The sequence below is a fragment of the Phodopus roborovskii genome, unplaced genomic scaffold (genome assembly GCF_943737965.1).
Source record: "Phodopus roborovskii unplaced genomic scaffold, PHOROB, whole genome shotgun sequence".
Taxonomy (NCBI): domain Eukaryota; kingdom Metazoa; phylum Chordata; class Mammalia; order Rodentia; family Cricetidae; genus Phodopus; species Phodopus roborovskii.
Genome location: NW_026126433.1, coordinates 52036269 through 52062948, shown reverse-complemented (window position 1 = coordinate 52062948; position 26680 = coordinate 52036269). Strand labels below are relative to the sequence as shown.

General features: G+C 41.7%; 1 protein-coding gene and 1 pseudogene across 4 annotated transcripts in view; one reads left to right on the top strand and one right to left on the bottom strand.

Annotated features, from left to right (window-relative positions):
* Window positions 1-11103: 11103 nt before the first annotated feature.
* Window positions 11104-26680, top strand: part of Disp1 (dispatched RND transporter family member 1) — a 143882-nt gene continuing 128305 nt past the window's right edge. For 2 of the 4 annotated variants that reach the window (XM_051186491.1, XM_051186490.1), the window contains exon 1: window positions 11104-11310. The gene's annotated coding sequence lies outside the window, so the exon portion shown is untranslated. The remainder of the gene's footprint in view (window positions 11311-26680) is intronic. The other 2 variants (XM_051186488.1, XM_051186486.1) reach the window with 1 other exon arrangement.
* LOC127223737 (60S ribosomal protein L7-like) lies at window positions 20051-20783 on the bottom strand (annotated as a pseudogene).

The window sequence follows — 26680 nt, the reverse complement described above, 5'->3', positions numbered from 1 at the left end:
TGAAAACATAATGAAGTTTTAAGAAACTGTTTATTTACTTATTGGCAATTGCACTGTCTCAAGCTTGAGCTTGCAGATGACAGTTTATGTCCCGAGGTCAAGAGGATGGATATGTCTGAGAGGAATTTTTTGTTTGTTTGTTTTTTGAGATAGGGTTTCTCTGTATCGCTTTGGAGCCTGTCTTGGAACTAGCTCTGTAGATCAGGCTGGCCGCAAACTCATAGAGATCTGCCTGCCTCTGCCTTCCGAGTGCTGGGATTAAATGCAAATGTCACCAATGGTTGGCTCAAGAGGCATTGTTTTTAACTGGAGAAAAATGGCCTCAGTGTTCTCTGCATGCTAGGGAAGTACTCTATCACAAAGCTACATCCTTATCCTGATGGGGGATGTCCTTCTGTATGTGTGTTTTTCTTATTGGTTGATGAATAAAAACTGTTTGGCCAATGGAGGCAGGAAGATAGGCAGGGCTAGGAGACAAGGAGAATTTTGGGAAAGGTTTTGGGAAAGGTAGATAGAGAGAGACTGGGAAGAGAAACCATGGAGGGACCAGGAGGATAGGATGCATTAGGTGTTCTCTGGTAAGATAAGGCCATGTAGAAGTACATAGATTAGTAGTTATGGGTTAATAATTAAGACAGAGCTAGCCAATAAGAAGCCCTAGCCATCAACCAACAGTTTAATAATTAATATAAATCTTTGTGTGTTCATTTGGGGCTGAAGTGGTGGGAGCTAGCGGGACAAGAAGAAACCTCTGTAACACTATCCTACAAACCCATTTTTTACCATCCTAAGACCTAGCACTGAACATTCATTTCCTATCTAGTTGTGAGATTTCTAAGTTAGAGCTATGGGCCTGTGTTAATTATCAGACTTTGAAGTACATTTTTCAGGAAAAAAACCCAAAACCCTTTTTGCTAGTTGTGTTGGAACTGAGTAAGTAGTTTTTCTTTTTGCTAGAGGAATATCCATGCATAACTTTGATTTTTTTTCAGGGAGGAAACAAAGTAAGGCTTGTGTGCCAGTCACTCATGTGGCAATACCCATTGTTTTATGGCTGTCACTGGTGTGGGTGTGCCCATTGTGGCTGAAGAAAGACAAAAATGACTACAGTTTTCAAATGACTAACTTGTCCTTAGGAACACACCCATCCAGACTTTCAGCTAATGGGTATAATGCCAAGATTCCTGCTGTGTTACTCTCTTCCATTTGGAATTTTCATTAGTTTCAGTCATCAAGAGGTCAGAAACAGAAATGCCTGATTATGCTGCAAGGTGTCCCCATGGAAACCACCTGCTTCATTTGAATTCCACAGGAGAAGAGAGTTGATAAAGGCATTATCTTACATCTACTTAGAAATACCTTTACTTCAAGAAGAGTGTGAGGCTGGGGAGATGGCTTGGTAGATGAAGTGTTTGCAACTGAAGCATGAGGAACAGAATTTGGATTCCCAGAACCCTTGTGAAAGCTGGGTGGGTGTGCTGGGCCACCTGTGATCCCAGTGCTCTGGAAGCAGAGACATGGAATTCTTGGATCATGGTTAGCTGTGCGCGTGCGCACGCACGCACACACACACACACACACACACACACACACACACACAGTGTGAATTGGTATCAAAGGTATTGTATAGGATGTAATTTATCCAAAAGCTGTGTGGGGGGAAGATTTGGGCATTGTTGTTTAATGGGCATGGAGTTTCAGCCTGGAAAGATAAATGAGTCTCAGCAATGAATGAGGGCTGTGTTCATTGGTTTTGTCAACTTGACCAAACTAGAGTTGTGTGGAAAGAGGGAGCTCAATTGAGGAAATGCCTCCATCAGATTGGTCTGTAGTCTAATCTATGGGACATTTTCTTGATTAATGATTGATGCAGGAGGGGCCAGCTTACTGTGGGAAGTTGGTCCTGGGTGGTATGAGAGAGGTATATCAGCTTTGAAACAAGCCAATAAGCATCATTCCTTATGGCCTGTTTCAGTTTTTGTCTGAGTGTCTTCCTTGGGTTTGTGCTCAGACTTCCTTCACAATGGACTCTAAGTTCTAGGCTACAACACACTTTTTCCTCCACAGGTTGCTTTTAACCATGTTTATCCCAGCAAAAGAAACCAAATGAAGACAGTGGTGATGGTTGAGTACCATGGCAAAAGATCTTTCTGCTCCCCAGGTACCCACCTAAATGATCATCACAATGGCATCATGCTTTAAATTTTGATTATCTCCCAAAGACTTCTTGGAACTTAATGCTTTGGGTCCTGACATGTGGCACTATTAGGAGACACATCCTCAAGGATGTAGGATTAGGGGAAGGAAGTTGGGTTGATGAGGGATGAAGGGATTCTGGCTGTTCTCTCTTTGTTATCCAGCAGCAATGAGGTGAGCAGGCTCTCCCCGCCTTCTCTTCTGTCATAACATACTGCTTTGCCATAGGCCTCAGTGACCAACTGGAACAGAGAGTGAAAACAAATCTTTTTTCCATACAAGTTATTTGTTTCAGGATTTTTTTTTTTGTCACAGTGATTGAAAGGTGACTAACATAAATGGCAAGATTATAATACACAAAAACTGGATCAAATTATAAAATATCATGTTCTTGGATATTTCAATTGTCTGCAGAATGGTAGTTCAATTATATAATCCCAGCACTTAGGAAGTAGATGTGTGTGCTGGGGATCAGGAGTTCAAAGCCAGCCTTGGCTACATAGTGAGTTTGAGGCCAGCCTGGGCTATAAGAGATGACTCAGCAGATGAAAGCATTTGCCATTGCAAACTTGACGGCATGAGTTTGCTACCTGGAACCCACATAAAGTAGTGAGATGTGGTGGCATATATCTGTAATCCCACTACTCCTATGACAAGAAGAGGGGCAAAGATAGCATGTGCCCAGAAGCATGTGGATGGGTTAGCTTGAAGTAGCTGCAGAAAAACAAGGTAGAGGGTGAAAACCAACTCCTGAATGTTGTCCTCTGACCTCTACACATGAGCCATGGCACACATGGTACCATCAAATACACTTCTGTAAACCCATGCACATTTGTGTACAACACAATAAATAAAACGTTAAAACCAAACAAAACTTCAACTAAATTGAGACACTTTTGAGACAGTCCGCACTTTAGAAGGAAACAGCACTCCTAAATTAGTAGGAAGTCATCTTTTGCTTTATTCTGAAATGTTAGTGGAGCACAGAACATTAGGGTCTTCGTGGACAAGCCCTTGCCAACAATCACCTGTAGTGTAGTTGGGATCATTAATTGGCAAATACTAACTCACCTTAATTAGTACCCAATCCATTGCTTCTAGTTGATATAGGCTTCCATCAAATGGTTAATGTAGCAGGAAATAGGCTTTTGATTTTATCATAAACTATGGTGGCAGTGCATCTGCAAAGGGAGAGGGTATAGTTTTTGATATAACTGCTAATAATATTGATATTTATATTGGTGGAAAAACTAGGATAAGATAAATTCTATGCATGCACTGAAGGGATTGTAATATGCAGGGTTAGGTCTGATAAATGATTAACTGTATTAGCTCCATTAATTAGCTCATTTATCTGTCTGAGACAGTTTATAAGTACTGGAGACAAAAAGCTAGGAAACCTCTTAAACTCCTCTTTCCAGGTTTGGAGTAATCTGTCTGTCATCTGATGTTTCTCAAAAGTGTTTTTGGACAGTTCTCATAAGTCTGTAGGCTAGTGATGATATTATAGAGATATGGATAAACCTCTAAAGGCCAAGAGGACCATGAGAGGAAATAAACGAGTCTTAAAGGTCTCACAGTTGCTTCCCTGAATGTAACACTTTATTACAGTTTAGATGAGAATGTCCCCCATAGGCTCATGAGTTCAACACATGGTCCTCAGCAGGTGACACTGTTCTGAGAAGTTATGGAATCTCTAGGAGGTGGGACCTAGATGGAGCAAGTGGGTCCACAGAGAGAGGTATGCAGGCCTTGGGGATGATAGCCCAGCCCAGCTTCTGGCCACAGTCTCCCATTTCCAGATCTGCATGAGCAGTCTCACACTTCCACTGCCATATCTAATGCACCTTCCCTACCACGATAGATTGTACCAGCTGAAGGGACACTACCCCACTTGAACACACAGGTCTGGCAGGCCTTGTCCTTCATCCCATTTAAAGACCATTAGATTACATCCCTAAAGCCAGCCACCAATGTCTATTCCCTTATTTGGCCACTTCTTCCTCCTGAGGCTGATACCAAGGTCCAGCATCAGAAGCCCCCATTTGACTCACCAAATTAATACGTCCAATTAATATTAAACACCTCATCCTAAAACAGGGTTTCCACCTTTACCTTTATAAACCATCATTTGCCTATGTGCCACATCTGTCTCCTCTCTATCTAGAAGCAAACCTTTGTCTCTCTGGGACAAAATCCTTGCTGCCTTTCCCTTGTCCAATCACCCCTATCTCCTTTACCACCACATCCTAGCCCACTCTAACACAGGCCTCCCCTTCTTCTCTTCTTAAGAATGACAACTGAAAGGGCATTTATGCTGTTTTCCTGCCTGAATCAGAAAGCAGCCAGTTTAACTTTCCTTCTCCACTTAATAAAGGATCTCTATGGAAATAGGTGTTTGGGTGAGGCTTGTTCCTAATCAGGGGTCTGGAAGGGATTCTGCTGGATGGGAGTTGCCTTCACCATGTAAACTACCCCTCCTCCCTAAAGTTGCTTCTTTCAGGTTTTATCACAGTGATAAGAAAGGCAATGCAGCTTTTTCCATACAGAAGCCAATGCATTAGTATGATCAGGACTGGAAAAATGAAGAATGATGGGGGCCTGGCCCAGGACCTGTTGAGTTGTTTGGTCTTAGGAAAACCACTATACCTAGCTAGGTGATGAGGTTTAGTCTCCCTTCAGCTTTATGCCCTGATTACATGATTCTGTCCACCTATGTGATTTTATCACTGAATCTATCAAGTCCAGTGATCATTGGGACAGTTATCTGAAGATCTGGCACCCACAGGAGGACACAAAAACTCCTCCTGTCCTTGGCTAGTGGGAGATGTGGTCTCCCAAGCTCAGGTAGGTTCTATGGAGTGAACAAGTCCCCTGTATCTTGTGAATTGCTGTCTAGTTATATAATTGCTGGGAATAGTAACCTACTGACTGCAGTTAAGTAGAAGTATTTGCTGGGAGGATGCAGAATTTCCATAGAATTTTTTTTTCCAAGACAGGGTTTCTCTGTGTAGCTTTGGAGCCTGTCCTGGAACTCACTCTGTAGATCAGGCTGGTCTCAAACTCACAGAGATCCACCTGTCTCTGCCTCCTGAGTGCTGAGATTAATAGATATGCACCACCAGTGCCTGGTGAATTTCTACAGAATTTAAGCAAGGAAGCCCAGCTTCACTTTGCAAGGGACTGGGCATCAAAAACTGGAAAGTTTGGATCTAAGGCAATTATTTGTCTAATAATTCTTTTTCTACACCGCTTGACTCTAAATCTCCACTTCTTTCTCATTCTTTATGCTCCTCCACCATCTTTGGACATCTTATATATGTCTAATTTAATTCTAGATTTACACTATATTTTTCTTTCAGTATGCAAACTGAGACCAACCTTAGTGCAGAATAAATTTCCCTGGCCCTGTTTGGGTTAAGCACTAACATCTGGTCTGGTTTTCTGTGAGAATGAGGATGGATACTTTTATTTCATGCACATCTGATAGGGCTTGGGAAGCAGATTATCTTAAATAAGGACATGAGCTGGATACATTCCTTAAGGTTATTTGGCTACAGATAGCAAAATGCTCTCTGGATATTGAAACAACATGTCTTGGAAATACATACAGACACCTCTTGTTTTTTTTTTTTTAAATTTTATTTAATTTTATATAACAGTCCAATTAAATGAAAACAAACATTTATACACAATATTTGGGAATTTGGGCGTCGTTCTTTCCAAACTACTTCCTGCCGGTAAAGGGCGCTGTCTTGGGGGATTCGAAGAAGATTCAAATATCCTGGCTGTGCTCTGTAGGGCTGTTTTGTCCAGCTGTTTTGAATGTAGGATCAGCTTGTACTCTGTTTCAGGCGGTCTGGCATGATCAAACCACATTAGTCTGGAAGGAATCCACATCTTTTCATTTTCTGTGGAAACAAAAATAGAAATCCTTTTCCCCAGTAACTTGTCCTTCAACTTAAATTTTGGAGTCAAAGCAATTTTTTTTTTTTTAGTTTAATATATTATTTTATATGTCGATCCCAGTTCCCTCGCTCCCTCCCCCAGCCCTCCCTTCCTCCTTCCCTCCCTTTTTACCCTCTCTGCCCTCTCACATGCACTCTAAACACCCTCCCCTCCCATCCCCCCACCCCAATTCCGTATGTAGGGGAGTGCCATCCAGTTGGGGTCATGTAGATCTGACAGGTCCTGTGAAGTAGGGACTAGGGCTTCTCTCCTGTCTCTAGATTAAGGCAGTTATCCCTCCATGGGGGATATGTTTGCAAAGTTCTTTTGTGAACCAGGGATACATCCTGGCTCCACTGTCTGAGGTCTCTTAGACTGCTCAGTCCTTCTGGCTGAGACCCATAATCAGGGGGGCCTGAGTCAGTCCCATGCTGGCTTCCCAGCTATCAGTCTAGTGGCCCTTAGCTCCTCCTTGTTCAGGTAAGCTGTCTCTATGTGTTTCTGCCGCATGGTCTTGTCCTCTCCATCTGCATCTGGGTTCTAGTTCGAATCAGTGTTTATATATGGGTGTTTGATCCTGTTTTCAACAGGCATTAGTTGAGGGCTCCATGGAGAAGTTAGTTGTTGATCTCACTCTCCGGGAAGGGCATTTATGATAGCCTTTTCACATAAGCTCAACTTGTTAGTTGGGAGCAGCCTTATAGTTCTCCCGACCTTTCTTTGTGTTCAATTTTATCTTCAAACCAATATTGGCTCCCTCTTTTATGTTCTCTCTCTCTGTCTCTGTCTCACTCTCTCTTTTTCCTATCTTCTATTCCTAACCAGGCTCAATATTCCTGGTCGCACATGTTTTCCTTTCCTCCCCCTCATTTTCTCCTACTTCTCTCTCCATTCGCTGTCCTCCCCCACTTCACCTGAGCTCTGGGGGACTTGCCCCCTTCCCAGTTCTGTGAGGGACTTTATATGAATCTCTTAGAATACACCTTGTATCCTAGTTCATCTGGTGATGTGAATTATAGGCTGGTGATCATTTGATCTAGGTCTAAAATCCATATATGAGTGAGTACATACTGTGTTCCTCTTTCTGTGACTGGGTTACCTCATTCAGGATGGTTTCTTCAAGTGCCATCCACTTGCCTGCGAATTTCAAGATACCATTATTTTTTTCTGCAGAGTAGTATTCCATTGTGTAGATGTGCCACATCTTCATTAACCATTCTTCAATTGAGGGGCATCTAGGTTGCTTCCAGGTTCTTGCTATTACAAATAGTGCTGCTATGAACATAGTTGAACAGATGTCTTTGTTGCATGGATGTGAATCCTTTGGGTATATGCCTAAGAGGGGGATTGCCGGGTCCTGTGGTAAACTAATTCCCATTTTCCTGAGGAACCGCCATACTGATCTCCAAAATGGCTGTATGAGTTTGCACTCCCATCAGCAGTGGAGGAGTGTTCCACTTTCTCCACATCCTCTCCAACATAAGTCATCACTAGTGTTTCTAATTTTAGCCATTCTGGCAGGGGTAAGATGGTATCTCAAAGTTGTTTTGATTTGCATTTCCCTGATAGCTAAGGATGTGGAGCATTTTCTTAAGTGTCTTTCAGCCTTTTTTATTTCCTCCATTGAGAATTCTTTCTTCAGTTCTGTACCCCATTTTTTAATAGGGTTATTTGGTGTTTTGTTGACTAGTTTCTTGAGTTCTTTGTATATTTTGGAGATCAGCCCTTTGTCGGATATAGGATTGGTGAAAATCTTTTCCCAGTTTGTGGGCTGCCGTTTGGTCTTGTCGACTGTGTCCTTTGCCTTACAGAAGCTTCTAAGTTTAAAGAGGTCCCATTTATTAATTGTTTCTTTCAGTGTCTCTGCCCCTGGAGTTATATTCAAGAAGCGGTCTCCTATACCAATTTGTTCAAGGGTAGCTCCTACTTTCTCTTCTAAGAGGTTCAATGTGGCTGGATTGATGTTGAGGTCTTTGATCCATTTGGACTTGAGTTTTGTGCATGGCGACAGACATAGGTCTATCTGCAGTCTTCTACACACCATCATCCAATTGTGCCAGCACCATTTGTTGAAGATGCTGTTCTCGAATTGTATAATTTTAGCTGTTTTGTCGAAAATCAGGTGTTCATAGGTGTGTGGGTTAATATCAGGATTTTCAATTCGATCCCATTGGTCTACTTGTCTATTTTTATGCCAATACCAGGCTGTTTTCAGAACTATAGCTCTGTAGTAGAGCTTAAAGTCAGGAATGGTGATGCCTCCTGAAGTTCTTTTATTGTATAGGGTTGTTTTGGCTATCCTGGGTCTTTTGTTTTGCCATATAAAATTGATTATTATCCTTTCAAGGTCGGTGAAGAATTGTGGTGGGATTTTAATGGGGATTGCATTGAATCTGTAGATTGCTTTTGGCAAGATTGCCATTTTTACTATGTTAATCCTACCTAACCAAAAGCATGGGAGATCTTTCCATTTTCTGGTATCTTCTTTAATTTCTTTCCTTAGAGTCACAAAATTCTTATTATATAGGTCTTTTACTTGTTTGGTAAGCGTTACACCAAGATACTTTATGTTGCTTGTGGCTATTGTAAAGGGTGATGTTTCTCTGATTTCTTTCTCTGCCTCTTTGTCGTCTGAAAAAATTAGGGCTACTGATTTTTTTGAGTTTATCTTGTATCCTGCTAGTTTGCTGAAGGTGTTTATCAGCTGTAGGAGTTCCCTGGTAGAGTTTATTGGGTCGCTTATGTAAACTATCATATCATCTGCAAATAGAGACAGTTTGACTTCTTCCTTTCCAATTTGGATCCCCTTGATCTCCTTTTGTTGTCTTATAGCATTAGCTAGAACTTCTAGTACGATATTGAAGAGATATGGAGAGGACAGCCTTGTCTTGTTCCTGATTTTAGAGGAATTGGCGTGAGTTTCTCTCCATTCAGTTTGATGTTGGCAGTTGGTTTGCTGTATATTGCCCTTATTATGTTTAGGTACGTTCCTGTTATCCCTGACCTCTCCAAGACCTTTATCATGAAAGGGTGTTGAATTTTGTCGAAGGCTTTTTCCGCATCTAGGGAGATAATCATATGGTTTTTGTTTTTCTGTTTGTTTATATGGTGGATCAGGTTGATAGATTTTTGTATGTTAAACCATCCCTGCATTCCAGGTATGAAGCCTACTTGGTCATGGTGGATGATTTCTCTGATGTATTCTTGAATTCGGTTTGCCATTATTTTATTGAGTATTTTTGCATCGATGTTCATCAGGGATATTGGTCTGTAGTTTTCTTTCTTAGTTGCAGACACCTCTTGTAATCAAAGGAAACAGGGTAAGAACCTGGATCCTTGCCAGAGGTGTTTGTTCATACAGTTTTTCTTTAGGGCATTGCCTCATGTGGGACTCAGTTCTAGTGGCTGTCTTCTCTCTGCCTGTCCCTATGCCATACTTAATGTTCCAGAGATGAGGGGTCTTAAAGGTTTGATCTTGGATGCAGCAGGAAGGTTGTGAGTTCAAGGGTAGCCTGGTTGACATAGCAAAACCTTAGTAAAACACCAACAATGAGTAAAGCACTAATAGTAAGTAAAACAATAGCAACAGAACCAACAGTTCCCACTGCAGTCCATGAAGTCTCTTCTTCCTTGGCTTCTCCCTTTGGTTGGCATCTCTGTTGGTTGAGGCAACCTCAAAGATCTGAAATTTGGGAGGTTTTTAACATTCACTCATTGTTTTTCATCTGGATATGCCTATTTGAGAAAATACTTGCAGAGAAGACTACATTTCTACCCATGGCTTCTTACAGGTTCTTATTTTTGTCTATCCTCTTCCTCTGGTCCCTGTCCCTTTCCTCCCTATCTTGTGTATCCCAGGCTGGTCTTAAATGGGCTATGCAGTTAAGGATGACCTTTAACTACAGATCCTCTTGCCTCTGTTGCCTGAGTGTTAAATCTCCAGGTGTGCATGACTGTGCACTGTTTATATGATGCTGGATAGCAAGCCCAGGGCTTTATGTACATTGCTAAATACTATAATCATTGAGCTAAATCCTCAGGATTCTGTTTTTGTTTTTTTGATAACTAGGACAGTCACTCTGGGCAAATCCATGATTCACTGTTTTGTCTATTCTACAGTGACTGCATTTATTATGTTGTATGAAATTTGAAGCTCAACGTTCTTTGCATCATCTGACCTTGCTTAGGTTTGCTATTGCTAAACTGACCCCACTTCTGTGCAGTTACCTATAGAAGACATGCTCTCACATCCTGGTGTCCTATTGTGCATATTCTTGCCCACCTTAACCCTTATTCATTCTTTTCTTCAGTTTCAACTGAAGTTGTCCATTGGCAGTCTTCTTGCTCAACTACCTATTCCATACCATTCTCCATAAGACTGCCATAGCTCATAACAAGTTGTTCTGGTGCTTGTACACCAGCAAATCAGGTTCAGCCACCTTTCCTCAATAAACCAACGAAAGGACCCAAATTAATAGGGAAAAGCAGAAAAAGGAGAATTAGACAATGTTGCTACATTGGGAAGAGGGCTAAGGAAATCCAAGGACACTTGTCTTCAGGGGAGTCCATCGTCAGGGTCTTGATGAAAGTAGGGTTTAACAGAAACCAAGAGATAAAGATAACTAGACAACCCGCCAAGGTGTGGTTCTCTGTCCACCATTTTCATGTTTCGTGAGTGGTGGAGAAGATATATTTCTGAATTAATGAAATAAAATCTACTCCCTCCTGGTGTGATTAGCCACTGCTTTTGTTTTTCTCAACTTTCAACCAGAGTGTGGGCTCAGAGGTCGGTGCCTGAGTCATCCAGTGGATACTTGGCCCAGCGTTTGCAGACTAGCCAAGTGACATACCAGGGGCAGCCTGAGAAAGAGAAGATGCGCGTCCCCACCCCTGCCCAGCTGCAGCCCCTGTGAGTAGCGGGAGGCCTGGGCTCCGGAGCCAGAGGCGGGACTTCCGGTCTCTCTGGCGACCGCGGCCCGCGCCAGGCGGAAGCGCGGCTCCGGGCCAGGATTCGCGAGCTCCGGCTGGAGCTGAGTTCGGAGCCTCAGTGTCCCGGACGCCTGGGGATCGTGTGGATGCTTCTCGGCGCCGCGTCGCCCCGTGCCGCGGTTCGGGGAAGGCCGGGGAGGCACGCGGGAGTCGGCGTGGGAGAGCCGAGACTCCGGGGTGAGGACGGCAGGCGGCCCAGGGCCGCAGCGATCGAGGGCTGAGGAGGCCGAGGTGACATCCTCCATGGGGGTGTGTCCGCGTCCCGAGGCTTGTGGGGAAGGTGGCCCGAGGCGGCCTAGGGGGCTTACAGGGAGAGCACCAGACCCAGCTGTCTTCTCCATCGGGGTCGAAGATGAGAAAGACGTCTTGACCTAACCCATCTGCAAGATGACCAGCTGCGGCTTGCATGCCCAGCAACCACTACTTTCTTTGCAGTAGTTTCTTTCTCTTAAGCCTCCCCCAGTCTTTCTTTGCAGTAGTTTCTTTCTCTTAAGCCTCCCCCAGTCTCCTATCCCGTGGGTTTTGGAGAAATTCTACATTCATAGGGAAAACTTGAATTCTTATTCACCTAGCTGCAACTCAGGCTACCTTTCTTTGTCAGACTAGCAGAACTTCATGTCTTTGGTTCAGACAAGCAAGGTTACTGAAGTTTTCGTTTTGGACTCTTCTCTGCCTTGCGAGTTCAGGTTGACCCACTTCCTTTGTTGTTGGATGAACTTGTACTGTCTAGAGAAAGCTAGCACCTTAATGGTTGCACTTTACAGCCTACTGTTCGCTTCCCAAAGTGGTGACACTGTTTTAGACGTTAAATAGATTGAATTTTTGCCACGTACTGGGCGTAGCAAGGTAAAGCCCGAGTACTGTCACTGATGAAGGCTGATTTGTATTGATTGAAATGTTTCACATCTCAAGAGTTAGAATGTTAATTCACTCAGCTGTCCTGTATTTGTCAGTACAGGTAACTTAAATTTACTTGGTGGTCTGACCTGAACTATTTGAAACAAATCAAAACCCCCCACTGTATATTTATTGATATCCTAATATTTCACAAACTTGCTATAAGTTCTTGGTGACTTTGAATCTGTGCTCTGCTTCAGCAAGGTAGTTATTGAAATAACAGTTTGCTGACTGGCACAGCTGATATTTACCAGTGTAGGATGGCACCTTAATCAGTGCTTCAACATATTAATGAAGACATTGAATGAAGTCTTCGGAAGTTACTGTGCTAACTGCTATGTTGATTTTTTTTCTTTGCATGTCTTCATTTAATTTCTTAAAAAAAGAAAAAAACTTTTATGTGTTTGGGTGTCTGTTCTGCCTATATGTCTGTGCTACACATGCTAGCCTGGTGCTCACAGACACCAGAAAAGGGAATCATGGTCCCTTGGAACTAGAGTTGTGAGCTCTGTGTAGGTGCTGGGAATCCAACTGAGATCCTCTGGAAGAGCAGTTGGTGCTCTTAATGGCTGAGGTATCTTTCCAGCTCTTAATTTCATTTCTTCAGTAGACATGTTGCTTACCTGAAGGCTTGACTTTATTTTAGCATATTATCTGGATTTAAAACCTCTAATGATGACCTCCCTGCCTCTGTGCCATCCTCCCATTCTACTGACCTTTAACAGAGAAAGCACTGGAGAACATTTGAGTCTTTATAGTTTGTGGATAGTGAAAGTGCTCATCCTTGAAATGCAAGAATGCTTGCCTTCTATGGTAGGTTTCTAGTTGTGGATCTGAAAGGTATGTTTGAAATTTGATTGCCTTGAGTTTGAGAAGTTATTGGGATGTTTATTTGCTGTAATTGTTGAATAAATTGCTTAGCTTTCCCTTTAGATACATCCTTTCTTTGCATCCTGCATGATTTAGATGGTTTTTCTAGTTATCTATATATCTATCTATGTTAGTGAGAGTTAATCACACTTTTTTTTTTTAAATTTCTGCTGTATGATGTGTGTCTGAAATGCTTTGTTTGGGCAGTCACCAGTTGGTTGGTTCAGTGATTTTGGGCTATCAGTTTTCTTATTATATAGTACATTCTCAGTTATCTTCCCATCCTAGTTAGAGTGCCATTCCTTGTCATTCAATCCAGTCCAGAAAATGGGATATGGCTGAGGAACACAACTTTGTGGATTAGGAGACATCACAGAGCCAACATGGATGGCATCCTTCTCTTAGAATCAGTCTTTGCCCTTTTTCCTTCACTGAGTTAGTCCTTTCCTCTCGTAGTGACCAACATGACTCAGGCCTCAGTGACTCAAAGGGGATTCACAGCAGCTATGAGAGACACTGCAGTCCCGTTAAGAAGTCCATTATACTGAGGCCCTAAGGAGAAGAAGAACTGGGGGGGGGGGCTAGAAATATTTGTAATTGAGACACCACTTACCATTTTTATAGAAAAATTTGTGTATGATTTGCTATCTCTGACAAAATTGCTTTGTAATTGTCTATATTATACTTGCTCGATGAAAGCAGCAAATTGCTAGACTATTGCTTCTTGGAAAATGGACATCATTCAATATTATTAGCAAATGCTGTTTGTTATTGGAAGTTTCAGATTTCACTAAATTTATTTTGCCATTTTTTAAAAATTGAGCTATACATTTTTTTCCTACTCCCTTCTCTCCTTCTCTCTCCCCTTCCACCCTCCCCCTCACGCTCCCAATTTACTCAGGAAAGCTTGTCTTTTTTCCCTTTCCTAGGTGGATCCATGTATGTCTCTCTTAGGGTCCTCTTTGTTACCTAGGTTCTCTGGGGTGGAGATTTCATTAAAATTTAAGAGACACATCCTGTTCCAAAGTGCCCTCAATTTGTGTGGGAACTCTGCATTGATCTGATCCCCTGTATTGCTACCAATGATTTTTAAACTGAAAAATGCTATGCATATTTTTATTAATTTTTATCTTCTTATGCTAGGGGGTTATTATTTTTGCTTACTGTGGTATATTTTGGTGTCTATTTTCTTGCTCATTTGTTAATGGTTATTTTTAGCTTGCTCTTCTGCACTTAAAATACTTCTTCCTTAAAGCTTGTATTGATTGAGTCAGGGCTGGATAGGGTTGATATTAATGATTAATGACCACAGTGAGATAATATTGTTAATGTGTTGGTATTGCATTGAAAGTAGTAACTTAGAAACAACAATCACCATTTCTTTAACATGCTGTCATATTTGAAAAGTAGCCATTTGATTTTTAATATTTTAGTGTATCAGGGTTCCTCAGAAAAAAATGAATAAGTGCATGTACAGTGTATATGTATTATTATTACTATTATGACTTAAAGGTTTATTTTAAGGGGACTGAGAAATGATCAGTGGTTAACAGCACTTGCTGTGTAACCATGAGGACCAGAGTTCTGATCCCAGCACTCCTGTAACCTGGATTCCTGTGGGACAGAGACAGGATTCCTGGTTTTGCCAGCTTCCAGCCTAGCCAAGGAAGTCCAAGTCTAAGTTCAAGGAGAGCTCCTGCCTCAGGGAACAGGTGGATGGAGAGCAGTAGAGGAGGACACTGATTTACTGAATTCTAGGGAGTTCCAAGTTCAGGCTGGAAATGCAGCAGTTGATTCTGTAGTCTTCTTGTGGTCGACCTGTCCATTTAGGGCACATAGTGATGTGTGCCACCCATGGAGCTTGAAGAATGCTTGCAAGTGGGGATAGTCCAAGAGGCCTGAAGAACAAGGACCACAAGGATCAGGACAAGTTGTTCAGATTTTCTTTCTAGAAGAAGTTGGTGGTACAGAAACAGTTGCTAATGGAACCCCCAAATTCTGTAAGCAGCTTAGGGCAGGAGTTTGGAAACCTCCCACAGGATATTAAGGAGATTCTTGGGGCATTGTAGGATCTAAGTGGGTCTTTAGAAGGTTTCCAGATTTTAGACATTATTTGAATTGGATCTTGGTAGTAACATTAATGACCTTTGGTTAATCAACTGTAGTCCAGGATTATGAAGAGAAATTTTTCCCTCCAGCTTTTCTCCCTGTTTGAGTTCTTGTCCTGGCTTACCTCAGTGATGAACTGTGGTAGAGATATATAAGCCAGTAAAAAATTATCTCATCCCCAAGTTGGTTTTGGTCAGTGTTTCATCGCAGCAAGAGAATGCAAACTAAGACAGTAGATATTTATATTTCACTTCTGCAGAGGTTAAGGCATTTGGTTTAATCCTGTGTTAGAGTGAAGGTTGGAACATTGTTTTCTTTCTTTCTTTTTTTAAAGGCCCTTAAGGTTTTTGTTGTGTGAACCTAAAGTATAAAGGGGGGTGGGGAGGGAGGTTATTTCATCTGTGCAAACCAGGAACATTTTAGTCACTTGTTTTATTCCATGTGTTTCACTTTAAATTTTTCTTAAATGCAGTTAGCTTATAATTGATCAGTTTTTTTTCCAAGGATGCTACTTCAATTAATGTAACATGGAGAATAGTTGAAAATAGTATACACTTTGGACATGTTTGCACTGTGCAGAAAGTGAGGTGATAGTTAACACAGGGCCTGCTCACACAAAAATTCATTTTCCTTGGAATGTGAGGCTGGAACACTTCTCATCTTACAGCATGCTGCAGGGCAGGGCTAGAATCCAAACTCTGATTAAAAATACCCAGCTTTTTTTTTTTCTTTGCTCTATAGCCACAAGTTATTGCCAGCTGAAAAGGATAATGTAAGGTAATAGTGAATTCATTTCCATCTGCTGCATATATATGACAGTTTTATTTCTTTTAAACCTAGATAAAAAAGACCACTTTGAAATGAAGAGTGAATTAGTGGCTATCAAGTAAGTAGCTATTAGATTCCTTTCCTAGAAGCCTGTACAGGTGATGCTGATGGCTGTTGCTGACAGTTAGCAGTTTGTTTTCAAATAGGCCCCCCCCCCCCTCAGGTGTGTGTTGAAGGATGTGGAGTGACAGAGAATTCACATATTAAGAGTCTGCTTTGTCTAGTCTTAGGTTTTAGGCATAGGTGGTTCATTCCCAGATGCTGCTTAGGTTTTCTTATGCTTCAGGGTCAAGTAGTTTGACTTTGCTAATCTGTATTGAGCATATATAAAGCCACCAGAAGCATACACAATTTGTGTTAATTATTTTTCAATGTGCGAATTGAACCCAGGGCTTCACATGTATTAGAGAGGTGTCCTATTACTGGGTTATAGCCCTAGCCCTAATTGGCTAAATTAACAATTAAAGAGCCGGAGAGATGGCTGATAGTTAAGAGCATGTACTATTGCTCTTTCAGAGGATCCAGGTTCAGTTCCCAGCTCCCAAATGGCAGCTGTCCACTGCCTGTAACTCGAGATCCAGAGAACAATGCCTTTTTTTTTTTTTTTCTGGTTTCCTTGCACACATAGACTCATAAATAAAAAGTAAATCTTTAAAAATAGTTTAAATTCCATATGCAACATTTAGGATTACTTGCAATAAATATTTTATTTACTCTTTGAAACCTCAGGGGACTAAGACATTTTTAGTTGCCCATGTCTAATATCTTATCCCTCTGTCTTTTTACCCAGTCTCCCATGCAAGTCAGGTATTTGAGGAGTGGACTGAAGTACTGTACTCACCAAATAAAATAGTGACTTTTTTTGGTTTCCTTTTGACTGTCCTGGTTGATTTGCCCACATGTTTTCTTCTTTGGATAGGTTTAGCCCATCATAATATAGAAATAGGTACCTTAGTACTGTAACCTGATTATTAATGATTTGGGCTGTGGCCTTCACAGAATAGTAGCCATCTAAAAAGTGATTTAATTTCTGGTTGTTGCTGGCTTCCAGGATTTTGTAATTGCTGACTGTGTGATGGGTATTAGTATCATCTACTCCTTTTAGGAAGTGGGCAACTAGAATATAATTTATTTACTATTACTTAGATGCTTTTGGAATTTCAGATCTGTTCTGTAAACGATTTTCATCTTAATTAGAAGACTAACAGTTGTTAACTGTTTAGTGCTGGCTGATCACTGGTTTTGCATCTGTTATGTCTCATTTTGTCTTCACTACAGTCCCATTAGGAGCTATTACACCAAATTTACAGACACAGAAACTGAGGTTTATGGATGCTGAATAGCTTGTCCTATATACACAGTAATTGTTGGAGCTGGAATTTGAATCCAGGCAACCTGAAGTCCAGGATTTAGCTTTTAACAACTCTGCTATTAACAAGCAGATGCCTTCTGTTATGTATAATACAGCCTTACTTAAGATTTCCCCATAACCCCCTCCCCAACACCTTGCCATTTCTGATTAGAATCTGTGTATGCAGGTAGGGCTGTCCATTTCTATTGTGATCATCATTCACCTTCAGGGTTACTGCATGCCATTTGGTTTCTTAGCATTTTCACACCAGCCTGATAGGACCTGTCTTGTGGATGTCTGCCTGTGCTTTCAAACTGGAGGGGTGGTCTTCTCTTCCACTAACAATAGGTGATAGGTTTTCCCACAGATAATATTATACTTTGGAGGCAGTTTATTTTAGATATATACAGAAATTAATTTTGTTTTCAATGTACACCTAGGTGGTTGAGTTGTAGAAACAGCCTGTGAAAAAGAGAGAGAGAAAAAAAGATTGATTTAAAATCAGAAGGGGATAGTCTGTGTGTGGATTATTGAGTTAAAACTTTTCATCCTTTTGTCTTTAGCGGAAACCTTTCCACACTATTACTGAGAGATACTTGACCTTCAGTATTTTTATTATACTTTAAATTTTAAAGTGCAATGTTAACTCTCTGAAATAGAATAATATTCAGAGGCCTGTGAGATGGCTCAGTGGGTAAAGGTGCTGGATTCTTATAACCTGAGTTCAAGCCCTTGAACACACCTCCAGATGGAAGGAGAGAGCCTACTCCATACACACACACACACACACACACACACACACACACACACACACACACACGAGGGGAGAGGAGGAAGGAGACAGACACACAGAGAGAGACACACACATGATAATTGAAAACAAAATGATTTTCCTACAAGATACTATTTTCTTGTTTTGGGATTACATCTTTGTTCTTAGTTTTGATAAATTTTAATTAACTGAGGTGAGTTGTATATCATTAAGGTAACAGATTAATCAGGGAAGAGGGTTTAGTTGGCTAGCTCATAGAATAGTAAGCTATTCTTATATGCAGTATTAATCTTACATTTTGCTTTGGAAGGGTCATTTATGTCACACTGAACTTAAGCTTTTGAAAAAAAGTGAACAGTGTATGATTTACATTTTATGTGTATTAATGGTTGCCTACATATGTGTAGTGTGTGTGCCTGGTACCCATGAAGGCTATATGAGGACATCAAATCACCTGAAACTGGAGGTATAGAGGTTTGTGTGCTGAGAGCAGAAATGAGACTTTGAGAGGAGTAGCAGGTGTTCTTAATCGCTGAGTCATCTCTCCAGCCCCAGGTCTAAACATTTGGAAGCATAGTTTTTTGGAGCAGATGATAAACAGGTACTACACATAAGATACTTTTGTTTAGGAACTTTTTAATCCTGAATCATGAGTATGTTGAGAGTCAAGGAGGCATATATGTGACTGAATTTTGTGTAATGCTTGTGATAGTTAAATAAAACGCTACAATTCAGAAATGTAGAATATCTTTTTACAACATACTTCAGTGTTGTAAATGAAGAGGAAGGAAAAGATGTTTATGCACTTTTGTGTCACTTGCATGTTAATACAATCTTGAGTATTAACCTTCTTATAAAGGCAGAAAAACAAATTTTAGATGGCTTCCATGTAGATCCTAGCACTTAAGAGGTAGACTTGAGGATCAAGGTTAACACTTGGGTTATATGAGGCAGTGTCTCAAAAGACAAAACAAAACCAATCCAGCAAAAGAGTAGGGAGATGTCTGTGGTTAGAAGTCTGTAAACCTGGAATCTTAGTACAGGAATATAGGGCTCCAGTGTCATTCCTCCCTCCCTCCCTCCCCTTCCTCTTCCTTCCCCTCCCCTCCTCTCCCCTCCCATCCCCTCCCCTCCTCCCTCCTCTCCTCTCCATTCCCCTCTTGTTCTCTTTTCTCTGTCTTATTCTCGTTCAACTCTTCTAGAAGTGTTGTTCACTCCCTCTGCTAACCCCTTTCTTCTTCACCCTAGAGATGTCAGTATCCATGAACTCTAGATGTAAATACTGTATTTCTCATCCTGAGTTCAATCTCCAATGCCAGGAAGGGAGGAGTGTCATGGGAACTGGGAGGTTGAAGAGGATGTGAGGTGTCATAGCCACATAAGACATATTTTATTCATTTTGAGTGAAGGCTGCCACATAGACTACTAGGCAAGGAGATGCTGGCAGGCACCCAGGCCCATGCTAACACATGGGCCATGCATAGGTGAGTATAGGTACACAGGCAGACTGGCACACAGGCTGTAGGTATACAGACAGGCCTTACAGGCAGACACACACACACACACACACACACACACACACACACACACACACACACACACACAGGCTTGCTGGTAAAGATGAAAGCACTTGGCTCTGACTTCAAGGCCATATTTACCCAGAATCACATAAAAGTAGCCTTCTGCCAGGAATTAGTTATATAACAGAACACATTGCTGTTTGCTTTTGGGTTTTCCAGACATTGGTATTAGCCTCCTTTTTTGCTGAGTCATAGTGTCCCCCCTCCCCATGTCCAGTATTAGCCATCTTTGCCTATGCTGGTTTCTGTATGGGCACCATGCTGTCTGAATAGAATGGCTCTTGCAGCCTTGGGTTTCCTCCTCTTATTAGACAACAGTGTCAGCTTCTTTTCATGTCATCTGGTTTTATGTTGTGAGTCTCCAGACTTTATCTTTTAGCCTCAGAAATCACAGTATTTAGATTAGCTGTTAGCATTCAACCTGTGTCTTCTCCTGATCATTCTTTTTTTTTTTTTTTTTTGCCAAGCTGTGACTGTTTATTAACAGATTACAAAAATACCACAGGCACCTTAGTTTATCTGGTCTTCCCTGTTGCCAGCATCGCCACCTTCCACAAAGTGAGTGGTCTTTTTCTTCATCCCGCCCCTTGGAGAAGACAGTTTGAAGGGCCACAGGAAGTTGTTGGCTTCCTTGAAGCGTTTTCCCCACTGTGTAGATCTCATGGATCAGATCCTCCATGCAGATAATGCCGTATTTACCAAGAGATGGAGCAATCAAGGAATTGTCCGTCAAGGCAATTCTCTTCTTATTGATTTTGCCATAGCCACGCTTGTAGATGAGCTCGTTTACTGACTTCAGGTTGGGGTACCCCCATGCAATGTATGGTTCCACGATCCTCAGCATGTTAATAGAAGCCTTGTTGAGCTTAACAAAAGTGCCATTGAAGATCTGACGAAGATGGAGCAGCTGCAACACCTTGCGGACCTTTGGGCTCACACCATTGATACCTCGGATTCGGATGACGAATGCCAGCTTGGGTTCTGCAAGCACATAGAAGTTTCCGGCTTTCCTTGCCATCCTAGCCATGCGAATCTCCGTCCGGTACATCTGCCTGTATTCCTTGTGATAATGCTTTGCCTTTTCATAGATGAGCTTCCTCCGTGCCTTCCAGAGCGTCTTCAGTGCAAACTTTTTCCGGAAGCGCTTCACCTTTAGCTCCGCGAAATTCCTTCACTTTTTCTTAAGGGTCTCTGGCACAGCAGGAACCTTCTTTTTCTTCTCCAGCGTGGCCTCCATGGCTCCTTCCAGTCAGGGGTGGGGGGGGGAGAGGGGAGGAAGGAGAGAGAGAGAGAGAGAGTCTCCTGATCATTCTTTCGTGCATTCCATCTGTATGACAAATTGCTCTTGAATTTACTCAACGGTGGTGCTTCATGTGGGATAGTTTATGGCTCTGCATTGTGTGTAGACTGTCAGATTTTGCCTCCTCTTACCAATTTTCTGCCCCCCACCTGAATTCTTGTCATCAGGACTGTGCAGATGCCACCAGGACATGTTGGCTTCAGAACTAATTTACCATTCTACATTTGTTTATTCTGTTCTTTTCTGAGGCAGTCTCTTTATGTAGACCAGGCTGTCTTGAGACTACTTTTTACCTCACAGATGTCTCAAGCTGGCACCAAGACCCCCGCCTCTGCCTCTTCATCAGCTATGGTGGAGATAGATGTATAGCATCACACAGCTGTTGTCAGAAGCTTGAAGGTCCCTTTCGTCTTTTGGGGCCTCAGTTCAGATAATGTAGTTAGAGGAAGTTCACTTTCCCAGGGACTTTGGTGGCTCTCTTAGAGGCAGAAGAGTGGTTTAGGATGTTGGTGTGTCTGTCAGTCCTTCTGGACAAGCCATGTACAGTACCCCATGACACACTAACGGGGTATAGTGACTCTAGGGGATTTTAATCTTTGGTACCAGTGGTATTTTCATACTAAACATTATGTGGATCTTTGGTCAGAAAATAGTCACAGTGTGATGGTTTGAAAGAAAATGGCCCTCAAAGGGAGTAGCAGTATTAGGAGGTGTGGCTTTGTTGGAGTAGGTGTGGTCTTGTTAGAGGAAGTGTGTCACTGTGGAGGTGGACTTTGTGGTCTCCTTTGCTCAAGATGTACTCAGTGTGGTACACAGTTTACTTACAGTTGCCTGTGGGTCAAGGTGTAGAACCCTCAGCTCCTCCAGCACCATGACTGCGTGCATGCCACAGCTTTCTGCCGTGATTGAAACTTCTGAATCTATAAGTGAGCCCCAATTAAATGTTTTCCTTTAAAGAGTTGTCGTGGTAATGGTGTCACTTCACAGCAATAGAAACCCCAAATAAGACACAAAGAAACCAACCAGGGTAGCATGGAAGCCAGGAGAGCAGAGCAGCTAGGTATCAGTTGGGCCCTCACCACAGTTTCCCTGGGAAGCTCAGATGCCAGCAGCTATAGGAAGAGCATAGCTCCTCACTGTCACCTTTGCACCTCGAATTCCCTCAGCTAAAGTGGCATCTGTGGCTTCTGTGAAGAAAAGTTTAGGATGAGCCAGAATGAATCAGACCCTTAGGCATCCTGTAGTGATTGTATGTAGGGCTTTGAAAGCTTTTATAATGCCATTATTTAGTGATTTCTTGGAATTCTCCTTTTCCTCTCTCTTTTCAATAGTTGATGCTATTGAGAGGCTCTGGAGATGCTTTGATGGGACTCCAATCAGAGAAGCAAACCAAGAGCCCACCTGGGTGCACAGGGTTCTAGGATATGCACTTTACTGAAATGGTATTTCAGATGAAATTCTGGGAAATCAGAGCTATATAGCTGGGGTAAAAGGCCTTAAGCAAATTTGTTAGTTGTATTAAAGCTCTTGATTCTCAGCTGGCAAGAAATTTCAACAGGCATCTAGGTGAGGTTCCTTTTCTTTCCATGTCCCCATACTTTTGCTTTCCAATTCTGCCTCATGCTCAGTTCTGGGATTATGGACATTTATCACTAGATTTGTGCTTTCTCATGCTTTCTGGCCTGGGAACATTTCTTGTTGTGTATTTCTGACTTCACCATTCCTTTTTTTTTTCTTTTGTTTTTTTGAGACAGGATTTCTCTGTTTGAAAGCTCTGGCTGTCCTGGAATTCATTTTGTAGACCAGACTGGCCTCAAACTCTCAGAGATCCTCTTGTTTCTGCCTCCCAAGAGCTGGGATTAAAGGTGTGAACCAGCATTGCCCTGCCTGACTCTACCATACATTAAAAAGTGTTTTCACTCATTTAAAATAATTTTTACAAGATGGTTTCATATGTTGAGAAAGTATTTTCATCCTTTCCACTCCCGTGATTCTTTCTTTCATTCACCTTTTCCTACTTCTGCTGAACCCCTTCTTCCTAGCAAGTCCCCTCTCACTTTCTCACCTTTTGTTTTGTTTAGTTCTTTTTTTTTTGCATCAAAGATAAGAGGCAATACTTTATATTTTTTGAAATTTTTTTAAGAATTTTAAAATTTTATTATTTTTTAATTTAATTTATTATTTTACATGTTGATCCTAGTTCCCTCTCCCTCTGTCCTTTCCTCCCTCCCTCCCTTTTACCTTCTCTGCCCCCTCACATGCACCCTGGCCACCCTCCCCTCCCCAATTCCACATGTAGGGCAATGCCATCCAGGTGAGGTCATGTAGATCTGTCAGGTCATTTGAAGTAGGGACTAGCACTTCTCTCCTGTCTCTAGATTAAGGCAGTTATCCCTCCATGGGGGATGTGTTCGCAAGGTCCTTTTGTGCACCAGGAATACATCCTGGTTCTGCTGTCTGAGGTCTCTTAGACTGTTCAGTCCTTCTGGCTGAGACCCATATTCAGAGGGGCCTGAGTCAGTCCCATGCTGGATTCCCAGCTATCAGTCTGGGAGCCAGTTCAGCTGTCTCTATGTGTTTCTGCAACCCGGTCTTCTTCTCTCTGTCTGCATCTGGATTCTAGTTCGACTCAGTGTTTAGGTATGGGTGTTTCCTTCTGTTTCCAACAGGTATTAGATGAGGGCTCAAGAACTTTGTGGCTCTAAAGAAAGAAATTAAAGAAGATACCAAAAAATGGAAAGATCTCCCATGCTCTTGGATAGGTAGGATAAACATAGTAAAAATGGCAATCTTGCCAAAAGCAATCTACAGATTCAATGCAATCCCCATTAAAATCCCACCACAATTCTTCACTGACCTTGAAAGGATAATAATCAACTTTATATGGAAAAACAAAAGACCCAGGATAGCCAAAACAACCCTGTACAATAAAAGAACTTCAGGAGGCATCACCACCCCTGACTTTAAGCTCTACTACAGAGCTACAGTTCTGAAAACAGCCTGGTATTGGCGCAAATGGAATCGAATTGAAAATCCTGATATTAACCCACACACCTATGAACACCTGATTTTCGACAAAACAGCTAAAAGATACAATGGGGTGAGAACAGCATCTTCAACAAATGGTGCTGGCACAATTGGATGATGGTGTGTAGAAGACTGCAGATAGACCCATGTCTGTCGCCATGCACAAAACTCAAGTCCAAATGGATCAAAGACCTCAACATCAATCCAGCCACACGGAACCTCTTAGAAGAGAAAGTAGGAGCTACCCTTGAACAAATAGGTATAGGAGACTGCTTCCTGAACATAACTCCAGGGGCACAGACACGTAGAGCAACAATTAATAAATGGGACCTCTTTAAACTTAGAAGCTTCTGTAAGGCAAAGGACACAGTGGACAAGACCAAATGGCAGCCCACAAACTGGGAAAAGGTTTTCACCAATCCCACATCTACAAAGGGCTGATATCCAAAATATACAAAGAACTCAAGAAACTAGTCAACAAAACACCAAATAACCCTATTAAAAAATGGGGTACAGAACTGAAGAGAGAATTCTCAATAGAGGAAATCAAAAAGGCTGAAAGACACTTAAGAAAGAAAGTGCTCAACATCCTTAGCTATCAGGGAAATGCAAATCAAAACAATTTTGAGATACCATCTTACTCCTGCCAGAATGGCTAAAATTAGAAACACCAATGACAACTCATGCTGGAGAGGATTTGGAGAAAGGGGAACACTCCTCCACTGCTGGTGGGAGTGCAAACTTATACAGCTATTTTGTTTAGTTCTTTTGTGACCTGATAAGTTTATTTAATTAGGGCTGTTTGCATGAGGATGAGTGAGGAAATGGCATAGGGCTATTTTCCAGTGGCTATACCATTAAAGAGAAAGACTCCCCTCTGCAAGATGCTGTTAACTGCTCTTTAGGTAAGGACAGGACCTCAGTGTTCCGCCCTATACCTATGGGACATTGACAGGGAGGTATTCGGCAGGTAACTGACCATAGTTGCTGTGAGTTCATGAGGGCAATATCTATGTTATGTCTCAAAACAGTGTTTTATAGCACTCCTCTCCATCTTTAGGTTCTCACATACTTTCTACTTCCTCCATCCCCCTCCATGCTTCTCCCAGAGCCTTGGAGGGAGTGAGAGATGCTCCATTTAATACTGAGTGCTCAAAATCATGTATTCTTAGCACTTTGGCCAGTTACCAGGCTCTCCATTAACCATTGCCAACTGCAAATGAAATTTCTCTCACCAAGGCTGAGATCAGCATTAACTTGTAGCTATAATAACAAATACTTAGAAAGTACTTTTATACCATGTCCATTTATGAAAATAACAGTAGATTCCCCACTAGGGCCTATGACTCCACTAGGGCCTGTGCCCTTGGCAACCAAAAGCAATGGTAATAGCCTGTGTATTTAGGTGGCCTCTGAGCCTCCCTGATCAATAATTTACAGGGAGGTAGGTATCCTATACTCAGCCAATATAACCACACATACTTAAGGTGATCTCTAGACGTATATTCACAAGCCAGAAACAAGGCCACCTTGTCACCTGCTTTCTTGGAGTATTTTGTGTTGAGTCCATGTAGTGGAGTGGTAGTATGTGAGAGGACTTTTGGTTTTAGTCTGGCATTCTGGTAACCGCCAAAACTTTTCTATTGAGAGCCGTAAAAAATAAACGTGTTGGAAAGAGCAACTCCAAAAGAATTCCCAAACAACCTTTGAAAATGTCCCCTGACTTTTACTGACTTCCTTATCAAGGAAGGAGAACAGCAGTCTGTGGACAGACCTTTTAATGGGAAGGAAGTGTTGTTTCTTGTACATCTTACTCTGAGGTGAACAGGCTCTGTGACGTGCTTTGTGCCTCAGATGCTGTGTGTTGTGAAGCTTGGGTGGAGCAAATGCTCTGAGAACATTTGTGACATTAAGGCTGGAATTACTGCGAACATGTCAAAACTCATTTGTATTGGAATTTTGCAGATTTTGCTCTGAGGATTTAGCTTCTTAATGAAGCACTTAAAAGATGATGACCTTGCTTCATGAATTTTCTATAAATGGGATTTTTAATGTGTTTCTGGAGGCATCTGAGGCTCAGATATAGTTTTCCTTTTTTAACAAAAACAATTTATAAGAGATTTTTTTATTGAAAAAAGTTATTACCAAAAATAATGCCTAAGATGCAAGAAGCACCATGCTGACTGCTCAACTCATTGCTCCTTTTGCAGTGTACCCAACATACTAATCTTCCTTAAAAAGAAAAAAAAATAGTGCCTGTAGTAATTGTCTTCTTAACCTCGTTTAGCAATAAATTTAGGAGGACATCCTGGAGTAGAAAATAATGTTGTTACCTATGTGAGATGTTTTGTTTTGCTTACTGACACTGGAAAATACATTTCCTAGCAGGTAGTATTTAATGTGATGTTTTTGGGCCATGTTTCTCAGTTCTGATAGACAAGATGAGCATTTGAGGGGACAGTGGCTTGCTCTGTAGGTGGTGATCCTGAGGGAGAACTGAGCACATCTCTTTGCATATCAGTATAAACTCCCACCCCAGTTCCAACTTTTTCTTAAGTGGACCCTGTGATTTGCTAAATCACTGGCTTGATCTTCATGTCTTGCAAACCACATAGCTTATCCATGAAATCAAGCCATGGTTTCAAAGACTTAATTTTTATTTCTTTAGGTCACTGTGATGAAAGAACACTATGCATTGTGTGAATGGGTATAAGAACCTCCCCCGCTTCCTTCTTGTTTTACCTCCTTTGAGATTGCTATAGTATAGTTTGGCTCGTCTTCCATCCATAGCCCTGGCATCAACAGTTAACCAT